The following is a 15,031-nucleotide window of genomic DNA, read 5'->3' as shown; positions in this document are numbered from 1 at the left end:
TGCGTGACCTGGGTGAGCAGAGCACACAAAAAAGCAATTATCTGTTTTATGCAATGAGTAGATCAAGAGATAATAACAGTGCAGAAATGTCATGAAGTACATGCCTGTCTCCGTGTACATGAGCCGTCCATGTGCCAAGAAGTCAGGATGGGAGGCATCTGGCCTGTCAAAAACCAGAGTTAAAAGAAAAGCAGAGAAAACTTGGCCTTTTGTTCTGAGATGATCAGAGTGAAGCAGCCGGGGACGGAGGGGTGAGCGGCTTCTGAAACACCGGGAGGTTGCGGCAGGGCGCGGAGTCTGTGCTCCTGTGGGTTGGGAGCCCATCTGAAGCCCTTGGATTGATTTACAGCCCACCGACCTCTCCGGGGGGTTTTGCTAACCCAAAGAGTCTGCTGATAGACAGAGGAACACAGACTGCTGTTTTGGTTGACATTTAGTTGTGAAGCAGGGGGGTCCCAGCACCTTCTTCTGAAGTATTTGGTGGTGGCAAGTTTTTTTTGGTGGCGTCTGTCCCAGGGGCAGGGGATGTGGCTGCTCCTTTGGGTCCCCATGCCAGGCAGCTCTTTTTCCTCCCTTGAGGGCGGTTTGCAATTGGAGATGAGGTTCTAAACCCAGGCACCAGAGTGATGGGCTACGTGTGCATCCATGCGAAAATGAATTCAGATACTGCAATTGCAATTTCATCTCCTCCTTCAATCCTTCATTGTCTTTCCATAAGACCAAGAAGGGTTTGTTGACAATTCCCTTCTCTCTTTTTCTACACTTGAAGTAATTTACCCATGCAAATCCCTGCCTGTTACCCATCCACCACATCTTCCCATTATCCCTGCATGGAGTTCAGGCTGGTCTCTGGTGGGCACCACTTTCCATCTGAAGGTCAAAAAAGCTGACAAATCGTCCTATTTTTCTAAGGGTCGCCCTCCTAGTGTATCATCATACCCTGAAGGCACTGGATGCCTTTTTCTCCTATTCTGTCATAGCACAGTGATAATGGATGCGTTTTCAATATCTAATCTGACGGTACGTTGCTCCCTAACCAGCCCTCTAGACCTGCTATGAGGTTCTTGTAATAGATTCAATGCTAGAGCTGGTTGAAAACATCTCAGATGAATGTTGTGGGTTTTTTTCCGCCATAGGAAAATGCATTCGGACTGAAATCAAAACATTTTGAAGGCAACGTGTTGATTTTGACTGGGAAGTATCAAAACAGATTGTTTCGACTTTCTCGTTTTGTTTTGACAGTATCAAAATGTTTCATTTCCATGAGACAAAAACATTTGCGTTTCATTTTTCTCCTAGTTTTGACTTTCACTTTACAGAAAAATGTATTTTCTCATGAAAAGCCTGAAGAGAGGCTCGTGTAAGGGTCAAAATACCAAAATGGAAATGCTTCAGTATTTCAGGTGTCTCGCTGCCCCCACGCCAAATTCGGAGCCCCCCTTTCTACTGGCCACAAATCACCTAAAAGGAGAAAGGAAGAGTGTTTTGTGTCCGCCAGCGAGGATGAGGGGTGAGACAGGGTACATCAGCAACTCAAGGAAACAATTAAAGCAAGGGAGCACGTAGAAATTAAGCTTTAGAGGATAGAACCAGATAAAACAACTCCTCTTCCCCAGCCTATCTGTATGGGGATTCATTTCTCCATGGTGCTCATTACAATGCTATCAAGCATGGGGAAAATTAGTAGGTAGCTTGAAAAATCCCAAGCGTTTAATGATTTTATTTGCTGGGTCTGTCTTCTGTTCTGCTTTCCCATTTGCTACTTGATTTCCTATGTAGTTTTCCCTAGGCGTTTGGGGATGTATTTGCCTCTTGTGCATCCTCACGACTTGGAAAATAACAACGGGTTTCCTTCTGAAGTGGCTTGTTTTCTATATCTCAGCCACATCTGAATGACCTGGGTTGCTTTAGGAAGAGGAGATGAGGGTTGAAGGGCCAGCAAGCTCAAGCTACAGCTTTGCTTTCGGTGAGGGTGTTGTTTGTGTGTCTCTCTATTCCATCTTTGATTTTTTTTAGGAGTTTTAGTGTTTTGGAGACTGCTTTCTTCCAGCAGCTTAGGTTACAACTGGCTGAGAGGTTAACATGTCCTTAGAGAAATATTCCATAAGCTTTTATTCTGTGAAACGTGAAGGATTTACAGGAGTGCGAGTGGCCGTGTGCCTGCTTGCAGTGGGTGCCGGTCTTGGGTGGGAAAATGCCCAAAAGCAGAAAGAGCTGGGTCAGAGGAGGCCTGCAGAGGGCAGAGGGAGGAGATGGAGACCCCAAAATAATGCATAGAGTCCCTCAGCACAAGCACAAAGAGCACAAGCACAGCTTGTTCTCAGAGACAAAGCAAATCTCCCAGTACCTGGAGTCTTGCCCGTGGTTAATTTAATGGGTCCAGCTCAGCCTCATCCCACACAGCTGAGATCAATGGGTCATACAGACCGTAAGTGTTTTATTAATACATTAGGAGTGTGATATTGGCTGGAGTCTATTAAACAAGCAAAGGCCCCAGCGTAATAGCTTCTCTGCACCGCAATTAAAAGTGAAGTTCTCTGTGTGCACTTGGATCTGATCCTTTGGCCTCTCCTTGGCCGCCCACCGTGGGGAGCAGCGTCTCCAACAGCAAATGGTCTTGGACAAATCACAATATAAACCCACATTGCTGGGTTATAAAAGGGAAAAAAAGAAAGACGAAGACAGAAAGAAATGGGGCAGAGGGCAGGAGAGGAAACCAACACCTCATTGAGCTGTTATTCTGGTGCTGGTGGAAGCCCAAGATCATTCATAGGAGCCCTCACAAGTTCGTAAACACCTTTATTTGTAGTTTCCAATTTGACTTTGTTCAAACTGGAGGGTACGGATGTGTTGCTGTCGCTAGCTGCTGATTCTGCTACTTCTCCGAAAAGAAATGGCTTCGCCTTTTTTCGTGCGTGCCTCATAAAATAGGGATTAAGAACATTTTTTTAAAACATAGTTTTTGTAATAGTGCAGCCCCAAACCCCTTCAATCAGCAAACTTTAGCACGATTTGACAGACTAAACTGCCGTTCCTTAACCCACAGGACAAGAAGTGCCATTTGCACATGGTTGAGTGGCGAGCAAGAAAGATTCATGTCGCTTACTAATTGCCTTTGGCTCTGCGCCACCGCACAAACACTTCGGCACCGACTGCATTTCAGCTCCCGATTCCATCTTGGCAAATGTCTTTTTCTGTATTTCAATGACTCAGGAGCGCACGTGGTGGAATTCTTTTAAAAAGGTGGGCAAGGAAAGGACAAGCGACTATCGCTGGAAGGGTATGGGCAGGAAAAGTTCTCCAGCAATGCCTGTGAAGACATCAGGAGCTGAGAAGAGACCACCTGGGCGCAAAGCTGACATTGAAACCTACTGTAAATGTCTCTGGGCATTCAGTTCTCCATGTAAAAGCAGCGTGAACAGGGAGATAACATGGAAGAAGAACATTAACCATCACATGCAAGAACTTCTCCTGCCTTCAATATTGTACTCTCAACCACATCTCCCAGTCCTGACAGAGGTATCTGAATGTGTCTGAGAAGTCCACACAGGATTGGGAAATAGGACAGAGGAATTATGAAGAGCACATGCTGTCCTTAACTGGCTTTCAGCAGCCCAGGGTGGATACCTGAGGTGGATGCTCCTCAAATACCCTGAGCATCTCTGTGGGAAACCGCAACCATTTGAGCCCCTTTTCTACCTGCAAACAGAACCCCGAATCAACTCAAAGCTGAGCCAAGTTTCAGCTAAGCCTCATTCCCTACCTCTGACCCCGCAGAGCTGGGGGGGATATTGTAGTGATATCTCCACCAGCCCTTGCCCACTGTGAAGAGCACTGCAGACAAATACCAGGGCAAATGAGCAACTCTGCAGCAAATAATACGAATGAGGGTTGTGAATGTTCAGATTAACCAAAAACACTGACCAGCTCTCCTTGAAATTAGGGAGAGGTGTGTGGGACCCCACCTTAAGGTTCATTCAGTAGAGACGAAGATGAAGATGCTGGCAAGAGGATGAAGGATGTGGTTGCACAGTGAACCCACGGTGGGAACGCAAGGGGGTACCAAGCTCCTTCAGCGCCAGACTCTGCAGTCCTCAGAGGACAACCCTGATATTTTATGCACTTTTAAAATTCTACAAATAACTTCCAGAAGAGAATTGAAATGCTTGGCATGAGTCTTCCTACAGATCTAGGCTGCATTTCCCGTTATCTGCACAATCTCCTTTAGAGCCACATGGCAGGAGCTGGAGTCATTGATAAACTTAATCTGTTCTTTTCTCTGGGGCAGAATCCTGTAAATAAAAGACTCATTCCTCCCTCCTCCTCTTGTTTGTTTTGTCATTCTTGCGGACAGGATGATAGATTTTGATTTCCTGTATCCTTCCTTTTCATTGATGGTCTTTTGTAAAGAAATACAACTGACGTGGATTTTCTTTTAATGGAATTAATTGAAACGATGGCAAATGTCACGACGTGAAGTGCAGGATATGAAGTATGAATATACTCGCATATGTACACTCCTAACAACACAAAATGTATGATTATATAGCAACAATAAGCTTTCATGGTAATAGCCTAACATCGACTCTAAATACTGATTTCAGAATATTATGTGCTGTGTACCCTGCAGACAAAACAGCGCATACAGGTCTTAAACCAGGAACAATTAGGACTTGGCAAATTTATTTAAATCAACAGAGGATGCAATCAACCACAAATGCTGCGAAGAGAATGTCAAACTGTCAAATTGAAGGGTGAATTGGGCTGGGGAAAACTCGTGGTGAGAACTGAACGACGTTTTCCTGTGGAGGACAGATCAAGTTACAGCCCCACGTGCTGAGCAGACAGACCTGGAGCTGGTCCACTGATAAAAACCTCGAGAACTTGGCTTCTGCCTGAAGATCTGGAGCTTTTCAGGCATGGGGCGCACTGGGACGTCATGGCACAGCGTTAGCACCGTGTGGTGCTGCCCGTGTTTCTGGTTGTGCACCAGATCACCATCTTTTAACCTGATTATATCTGATGACAGATGATCCTTTTATTCTCGCTATAGATTACTTTGCATGGTGGCACTTCCAGCTCACAGCTTGCACCCATTCGGGAGGATAATACAGAAATAGCAGGTGGCTCCTGTGGCCCAAAAGCGGTTTATGGCTTTATTGCATTGCTGGAGAATAAATGAATGAGTAGACAGAGAGAGGTGTGTGATAGTGTAAAGATTTCTGAGAGATGGGAGGACTAATAAGGACAATTTTCAATCACTTGGCTGGACAGGGAGAGACTTCTCCATCCTGCGAAAGTTCCTATCAGGATATGTCAGGGATAATAAGTCTTGCCTACATTATGAGGGACAGCCTGAAAGTATAACCTGAGTAGGTCTCCATCCTACTATAAAAATAAACAGCTCAGAGTGATTCCAGTGCTAGGGAAGAGTTTGCTCTCACTCCGAGTTTAAACAGCATCAAGCCTTTCTTCATGCCGTTGACTGATTAGTATTAAATCTAAACAGTTCAACTCTTTAATGTGCTTCCCCTTATTTTCAAAAGAGGATGTATTTCTCTCTCTTCTGGATTAAAACCTCTTTTAGGAAAAAAAATCTAAAAATGCTCCAATCCTCTGTTGTTTTTTGTAACTGCTTATGAAAGAAAAGAGCTTTCATAATGAGCATAAGAGATTCATGCATAAGGGAACACAGATTTCATCTGTGAATATCTGCTTGAAAATGGTCTTCCAAGGCATATCTGATCTCTTCAAATCACGTATCAAAACACTGTGTGCTCCACACAGCCCGAGACACCGTGGAGAGGGGAAAGGACCAGATCTGTGCTGGGAACGTTCACTGATAGTGTTCGCTGAGAAATTATTTCTGTATGGAAAATATGGCTACGGTTTCATGTGACCGATTTTTTGCTTTGGACTTCCCAGAGACAGCTGATAGGAGAAGCAAGAACAAGGAGAGGTTTCTACTCAACATGTTGATCTCCTCTGTCATCTGATGGCTTTGCCATGTGTGAATGATTAAGACCCAGCTCTGTCTCTCCTGAAGTCCCTTCATACAACCACCCAGAAGTCAGAGCAGACTCTGAGTTTGCAGGTGCATCTGCAAACTCCCGAGTCTTTGGGGGATACGGAGCAAACACATTTATCTGAGCGGGAAACCAAACAAATAAGATAATCGCTCGCTTTATTTGCGGGAAGGTGAGATAGCGTAGCTGGCATCGGGAGCGCAGCTGCTCGCCCCGGCTGCAGGGATAATCATCCTCATTGAGGAGGCATGTCGACACAGAAGGGCAGATGTAGAGGTTCTGAACTTGGCTGCCACGCTCATCTGTCTGGGTGACTGCAGAAATGATGGGAAACACTCCCAGGGATTACAGCTGACGTCTTCATCTGCACAGAGGGGCCTGGATTTGATTATTTCATTAGCATCGTGAGGCCCTTGCAGTGTTACAGGTTGGTTTGGCCTTTCTTCCGAGGCTCCGGTGACCAAGAGCTGCTTTAAGTCACTCGGTCTCTGCAGCTTGTGAGGGATGTCATGTTTAAACCTGCAGCAGGAGGTACCTGGGAGGGTGGGTTTCATGTTGGAGATGAAGAGGCAGATGGTCTCCTAATCCTACCTGGTGTAGGAAGGCTGAGTATCACCTGTGTGCATAGACACAACGTCGCACTAGCTCAGACGAAGACGTGGACATTCTGATAATTGCTACATAGAAGGTTGAAGGCAAATCCTTGCACATCCATGCCCCAGGCTTGGAGTCACCAGTCAAACCAGCTTGGGCACCTGTGATGTCTGGAGGTGAAGAGCAAACCCACATGCTCACAGCCTTTCCTAATTTGTTCCCTAACACTCCCGCTGTGGTTGCACTTAATCTGGAGCTTGGCAATGAGTCTTCTACTATCCCAACCTGAATTACACTACCAATGGAAATCAGGGAGAGCTGCTCCAGCAGACTGAGGCTTACCAAGAGAAGCTCTGATATGAAGAAGGCTGCAAGGAAATACAACGCTGTGGAGAAGTTATAAAAAATAAATCGATGTGGTAGAGGACAGCCTCCACCCAGGGCTGCAAGAGCAGCAGGTTCTTATCTCTCTGGTGCCTTCCGATTTGCTCTCGTGGACCTCAGCGCCTCTCCAGCCAAGCGCTGAGCTCATGTGAAGGAAGATCCTTAGAGCCTGGGCAAATCTGGCCAGACGTTTTACAGCTATCTCAAAAGACGCCTGTGACTGCCAGTTTTCAAATCCTCATTCCAAGCGCCGAAGGTGTAGAGTTTCTCAAATAAACCACTGTCAGAATTTGTTTAACGTGAATGAAACTGTTTTTTTCCTGATCTCGTTCGTATTGATCCCTTCTATGAAACAGAAGAGCATATAATCAGCTTTTCTATATATCACAGGCTGTTAAAGGTCACCCAGATATCTGTGTCAAACCAAAATGTGAGTTATGGCTAATGTTTTGAACCAAAAGACAGAATATATCTGTTACAGACAAGGCCAGAAGAGAGCAGGATGTTATCAATATATTTTTAGATTTACGTGCATGGCAAAGAAAAACCCTGAACAAGCACCCTGAGCCTATATAATTTAATGGATCCTACTTTTCCCCTCTTTCCATGGAGATAAGTTGAGTTCCTTAAGCTTCACATCATGAAGTAATTTTCCAGACCTGGATGCTTGGAGAGCAGATCTGTTTGAATCTCCTCCCTACCTCTTATTGCTCCTGAAACAGTGATTGTCAAAACCTGATACGACAAACAAAAGCATCCAGGACAGGAGATGCTCCACCGTTCTGGCCATGAATTCTGGGCTCCTCTTGTCCCCACCCTGCCCCAAACATGATAGAATTGGGCCATATGGCAGATTATTTTTTAGTCTAAGAAGTGCTTCTGTTGTTCACTATGAAAATTAGAAAGTGCTGGTGTTGGTAGCCAGAGTTTCTGGAGAGTCCTTGGGATGGCTTTTCCTTTCTGATTGTACCTGTGTACATCTCTTCCTTGAGATACCACTGGTATCTGCCAACCTTCCTGGCCAAGCGTCTGAATTGTACTGCAGGAAAGAACAAACTCTTGCACTGCTAAGATAAATCAGGCGCTTGTTTTTCCAGATCCTTTTCCCTTTGCTTGTAAACCCCACTTATATTTAGCAGGCTGTATCGCTGAGCATTTAAATGAGAAAGGCCTTCTTGGAGAAAATGAACCACAAAGCACAGAGCTATGGGACAGAATAGCAGGAAAGAAGATTGCTCAACAGGCAAAAATTCAGTCCAGGTATGGCTCCAGGTATTAGCAGGTGGTAGGAATAAAAGATGATGAACGCTAAGATAAATGTGGTGCCTCCTGATGTATGGAGATGAAAGCGGGCAGTCTGTATAGTGAAGTCAAACATTTATGTCTGTCTGTTCTCCAGAAACTTTTGGAGAGATAGTTCTGCTTGTGTTTTGTTGAAATAGAAGCCAGACTGCATAAAAATCATTAGGAGCTCTGTGTTTTTTTATCATCTGTGATTTTTTTCCTGACGCTAATGGATCCCAGACGGTTTTAAACTAAACAATAATAGCTGGGGGGAGAGCTGGAGGGATCTCTTCCTTTGCCAATGCTGAGCTATTGAGCATCTAATCATAACCAGGAGATGGGAACCAAGCCCAGAGCCCTTCAATGTCCAGTTCCGAGGAAGAAGGAAAGAAAGAAAAGCACCACAAAGTGTCTGAAGGCAGTTCAGATCAAGCCGTTCCAAACAAGACTCAAAGGTGTCCACACCTGCAAGACCATCATGGCCCTTCCCATCACATTTCTGGAGCAAGGAGCAAGAAAGCACTGCTGGAGCAGAGCAAGGACCATGTGAATTTTTTCCTCAGCGACCTGAGCTACAAATGCATTGGTATCACGGGAAAATCCTCCCTTCTTACACCAGAATAAGAGGATCATTTCCATTGGAGTCTGAAGGAGTGTTTGTGGGGAGAGTTACCTGTCTCACAACCTCTCCCAAACAGACTGTAATCTGCCGAGGTCCAGAGAGACAATCATGCTGGTTCAGGCTTCCTCCCTCTCCTCGGTCGGTCCAGGTCCTCACAAAATCCACTAAATCACAGCATCCCATGCTGGTTGGGTTGCAGGGCCCTCTGTAGACCCCCCAATCCAACCCCTGCTCACGCAGGGTCACAGAGCAGATCACACAGGTGGGTCCATGCGGGTTTGAATGTCTCAGAGAAGGAGACTCCACACCCGCTCTGGGCAGCCTGGGCCAGGCTCTGGCACCTCCCAGCAAAGAAGTTTCTGCTCATGTTCAGATGGAGCCTCCTGTGTTTCAGTCTGTGCCCGTTGCCCCTCACCCTGGCACTGGGCACCACTGAACAGGGTCTGGTCCATCCTCTGACACCCACCCTTGACAACCCACCTGTGGAGGTTGGTTAGACCCTTGTTCACTGGTCGTTACTTCCACAGCCAAGAAAGACCTCTCTCGGATGGTTGTGAGACCTTTTGTAGGTGAATGTGAGTGGATGCAGCCTCTTAGTGCACAGAAGGAAGATTTTTGCCAAGTGATATCCTTTACATCTCATGGAGCATCGCTCGCCATGAGTGCAGTTCAGACATTCATTGCTGCAGGGGCAGACGCTGGAGCCAGGAGGTCGGTCAAGAAGACAAAACAAGTCTTGTCTCATTAATATGGAGCATGGAGAAAGGCAGTTGGGGACCTGGGGAGCATCAAGGATTCGTTGAGTGCTACACAATGGTGTTTATAGCCCTCCACAGAAGACAAGCAAATATTTACAATTTCAGCAGGCTGAGGGCAGCCCTTTGGGGAGAAATGGGCACTTAAAGCCAGATTGGGTCCTCGGTTAGTGAGGACCAGTGTCTTGGAGCTCGTTCGGAGCCTGGCACTGGGAGTTGGGGAACACCTGGGGCATGCACAAGTATTTTTATAGCAGGAAAAAAAAAAAAGATAAAACATTCCATTTACCACATCTCTGGCTTCTGGTGAACCAACTGCTCCAGTGTCATTTGCGTCCCTGTTTATTGACGGTATATTAACCTCTGGATGAAATGATAGGCCTCAGCAACCTCACAGTGGCCTTTGCACTATTTGCAGCGAGTGCTAAGTACCACAGCAGATAATGTTATTTATTCAGCACGTTGCCACAGGACCCCCGTCTGGAAATGGAGAGAACCCCCTGCAAGAGGCTGGCATGGATGCATTACGAATCAGCGCTGCTCGAATAAAGCATCTACAGAGAATATCTAAGCAGTGACCTTCATACAAAATGTATCACATAACATTTTCTATTAAAATAATCATAAACACAGTAAGCAGTAAACAAAACAATCAAAATGTGCCTTGAAAATAAATGCAAAGAGGGAATGGTAGATGGAAGAGGGATTAAATTTCCATTTAGGTATTACAGGCAATGAAGGTTTTTTTTTCTTTTTTCTTTTCAAACAGTGTTTCCAAAATCAATAACGGGGGGAGGGAAATGGTGTGATTAGTAACATGGTGAGTAATTGCACCAGTTTGTCACTGCTCATGTTCAATGTTAGAGCATCTATTAAGAAAGGAGGCTGTTGGAACCGGCCCCAGTCAATATTTGTCCATACCACAGGAAAAAAATCCTGCAGTCTAGCTAAATTCTGTATGCTTTTTGATCAGAGGCTTCGCCTCTGCCAACATCTGTCCTTCTCATCACGATTAGACCAGCAGGCTTCAAGATCAAACCACAACGATGCCAGATGAGACACAAACACGCAGAGCAAGGTGATGCCGACCTGTGATCAGCGCGATGGGGAAACGGAGCTACAAAGGGACTCGTCAAAGGGCAACCAGGCGAGATGGCAGAGCTGAGCGTTGTAGCAGAACCTGCACCCCTGCCACGAGCCGTGGCAGAGGCAAAACTGAAGGAAAAGACCCTTTCTGTCTTTATGAGGTGCTAGAAATAAAGGAACAATTTCTTCCCCAAAGGGTTGTGGGGCATTGGAACAGGCTGCCCAGGGCAGTGCTGGAGTCACCATCCCTGGAGGATTGGACAGACGGACATGAGGTTCTCAGGACATGGGGCAGTGCCAGGGGTGGGGGAACGGTTGGACTCGATGGTCTGGAGGGTCTCTTCCAGCCAAAATTATTTTATGAATCTATGATTGCTGCCATATCATCTAGCTCGTGGGTCTTGTAGGGGTCCCCTTGCCCATCAGTAATCACCATGTGGTTCTACCAGTACCCAGCTTGCTCTGATCTACTTGAAGGCATTCTAGCTTGAGTAGGCCCATGTTCTGTTTTCCCCTGATTTTCCATATTTTTTAAAAACCTTCTACAGTCCTGCACACGACTGCACTCAGTATCACACCTGTAGTTGCTCCATTTGCTGCTTTTCTCTTTCACACACATGGACGTTGCCTTTGCTCTTCGGTTGGTTGATACCCCACCAGCTGGACATCCATCCCTTGCCAGGAGACCTGCAAAACCATGGGAAGGACCTCAGGATTCGCGATGGGGACTGTTCCTGCTGTCCCAGTCCCCTCTCCCACCCTCATCCCACCAGTCTGAGTGCACCAAGGTTTTCGTTCGGCATCCACCCCATTTCTGTTCCTGTAGTTTTGCTCTGCCTTCATTTCAGCCTTCAGCATAATCCCTAGAAACACATTCATTTTCATTTTGGTCCTACCTAGATTAGCTGCAATCTCTAGCCACACAAGAAAAGAACAAAGGAAGAACCGAGGCTCTAGAGACAGCCTTTTGTTAGAGGTTTTAATATATTTTGTAAGTTCCAGTTAAGTTTGAATTTCTCAATTTTCATTTTCTCACCGCGTTTCCTGACCTCTATGTCACATCTCTCTGTGATGATCTGTCTTTTTTCTATCCTTTCTGCATGTTCTCAACTTACTGCTAATATATTTTTGGAGACAGTTAATCATCCTGTCATATCTGGAGTTTTTTGCATGTATTTTCCCCCTTACGTGCCAGACAACTTCCAGACTACATCCCAACTTTCAGGCCCCAAAGTTTTCCATCAAGTTTCCTGGATTTCCTCACACTTGCCCTTGAGATAATTTGAGAGAGATCTGCCTTTACTTCCTTCCCCTCCAATTTCCAATGACCTTCTCATGGTCAGTCACCCCAGTTCTTTTCTATGACCAGTTCACTAGATGTAACCACATCTAGACCAGCAATGAAGTTGTTGAGTCGGATCCTATCCGAAGAAACCTTCTCATCACATTCACAGTCCTACACAGTCTGGGGTGGTTTTCCTGACCACCTCCTTTCTCCATATGCCAGGAGGTCCCAGCCTCTCCTCCAGCTCTGTCTTCATCCCCAAATTCCGCATCTTCCCCTTAACCAGATGCACCAGGCGATGCTGCTGTTATCTTCTCTCCCTTGCCCTTTACCTGGAATAAAAGTGTTAATTGTATGATCTCATCTAAGGGTTTCTTTCCCTTCCTTGACATTTGCTTTTAGACTCTCTTTTCAGCCACCCCATATCACTGAAAATCATTCGCCCTAAGAAATCGCTTTTTTAACTGAGGATTATCAATGAGTAACCATAGATGCTTTCCTTCTGATTAGCACTAATGAATCTAATAGCATGCTTTTATCAGTATTCCTTCCCATTATATAGTTTATTGATGTACTTTGGTGCCTATTTTCTATAATGAAAACTATGAAATTGCATATCTATCATGACTAAGTAGTGATGTAACTCAGAGCCAACTTTAATTGTTGATTCTTTCAGTGAGAAGGTGATCTTAGAAGCTATAACTACAAAAAAGCCATCGAGTTATTTTTTCCTAATAAATAACCCGCTTTCCCATAAAGCTGGAAAAATCAGACTGATAAAGGAAAATATATTTTCATACACAGCATAATTAGTTCGTGGGACTTCTCACCACAGAAAGTCATTCAGCCCAAGAATATTGCAAGATTTAAAAAAGCTCGGGCATTAAATGGCTATTCAGAAGCCCACAGTTATTATAGCTACGGCCAAAAATGTTTTGGAAGTGATATGAAGCTGCATATCTTCAGTTCGTTGCTCTCTTCCAGAGATCAGGATGGTGGGGCAGGAAAATATATAAAGACTGAGGGTCTTGATCCATTTTCTAAAGTATCTGAGTCCTAAACGGTGTCAGAAGCAAAGTCAGGAACTTGCTGAGCATCTGACCTACCAAAGCCCAGGCATCCCAGTATCTGCTCTTTGACTCCAAGCCAGTGAATATATTAATATTCCCACAGGGAAAAAAAGCCCCAGTCCTTTAAGCCACCACTGCTGCATCTTCCTGTTTATAATGAAATAACTTCCTTTAGTTTCTAGTACATTAAAACGAGGGTTTTTATAATCCTTATTTATGAGAGGAGCTCAGCGTACGATATTACAATAGATGTAATAAAACAACTGGTACTTTGCAGAAGATTTTGCGGTTTTCTCTACACGCTGTATTTTACATTACTTTTAATCTAAAGAAAACATCGTAGCCTGTGAAATCTGAACTTTTCAGGTTTTGGTTTTTTTTTTTTTTTTTGGTAAAATCTGAACGTTTTCTCACTTTTTCCCCCCAGAAACAGTAGGTTTTAGTGCTGAGGTCTTTAAGCAGAGGGTGATAGTGGATCAAAAATATGTTTCCAGCTGATGAGCAGGACAGGTGGGTTATGGTGCTCACAGTTACGGTCAATGCAGAAGTGGGTATCCAGGTGATGGTTTGACACGTATCCCGCAGCTAATCCAGACCCACCATGGCTATAACCCATGTTTCTGGGTGGAAAATCATGAGCAAACAATTTTTAAGACACTCATGACTCTGGGGACAGGCTTTGGACCATTTGGGGTGGTTATTCCTGCAACACCGACAGTCAGAAGGTCACTGGGCAAATCAAACCATGTCTGTCATTGGAGAGGAGATGGTGAATTGTCTGTTCATCATGCAAGCAAGGGGACAATGTCTCCATCTCACTTTTTTTCTGGGTTTTCCCCTAATTCCTGGTGCGACTTTCATCTCCTGTGCCTTGCTTGGCCCTGGCTTGAACAAGGGGGACACAGGGGACCTGTTCTGCTCCAGGCCAAGCCAGCTATGCCACATCTGGCGGCTGTCACAGCTGTCACGGAGTAACCCTGACATCTAGTGGCTTCCAGAGCCCAAATCCTGCATGTCCCCTGCCCAGCGGGGCTGAGCGAGAGGCACCCCTGTCTCTCTCCCAAGGCCACCACCTCCCATGGATGCAGCCAACAGCCCTTCCGCAGGGCAAGAAAAGATACCGTCAGCATCACCGCTCCAAGGGATGTTGTAAATAATGTCATCGCTCATAAATTATTTGGTCCCTGTTGTTTTTTCAATACTCTGTTGGGATTTGGCTGTCTGGCTCCAGTAGCCCCCGTGCTGGGGCAGCTTGCCCAGGGAACCCGTACTTCCCCAGGGATGCTTTTCCACAGCCTCCTTGGGAAGACAAAGTGTGGGACAAAAGGTTTCACTAGACAAAAGACCTGGGCAGCCTCCCATGCCTGGAAATGCTTTGGCAAGGTTGGAGGAGGTGCAAAGCACGGGGAACAGGGGAATTTCAGTGCCACCTCTTCCCGTATTATTGGCGAAGAAGAAAGATCCATTCTGTACCTTTGAATGGAGACCCCAGCTCCCCACTTGTGCTGCCAAGATGGCTTTTGTAGGAGGCATTTTGTAACAAAGCCTTCTCCAAAGAGAAAGATGAACACCCGCTGTCCACTCTCAGCAGGGACTGGTGGAGATGTGCCTTTTGGAGACCTAACTTTTGGAGATGTGCCTTTTGGAGACCTAACTTTTGGAGATGTGCCTTTCAGAGGTGTGCCTTTCAGAGATGTGCCTTTTGGAGATGCACCTTTTGGAGATGCGCCTTTTGGAGATGTGCCTTTTGGAGATGTGCCTTTTGGAGATGCATCTTTTGGAGATGTACCTTTTGGAGATGTGCCTTTTGGAGATGCATCTTTTGGAGATGCACCTTTTGGAGATGTGCCTTTTGGAGATGTGCCTTTCATGGATACACCTTTCAGAGATGCACCTTTTGGAGATGTGCCTTTCATGGATACACC

This window comes from Patagioenas fasciata, chromosome 9, assembly GCF_037038585.1.
Source record: "Patagioenas fasciata isolate bPatFas1 chromosome 9, bPatFas1.hap1, whole genome shotgun sequence".
In the NCBI taxonomy this organism is placed as follows: domain Eukaryota; kingdom Metazoa; phylum Chordata; class Aves; order Columbiformes; family Columbidae; genus Patagioenas; species Patagioenas fasciata.
Note: the sequence above shows the minus strand (reverse complement) of the source record.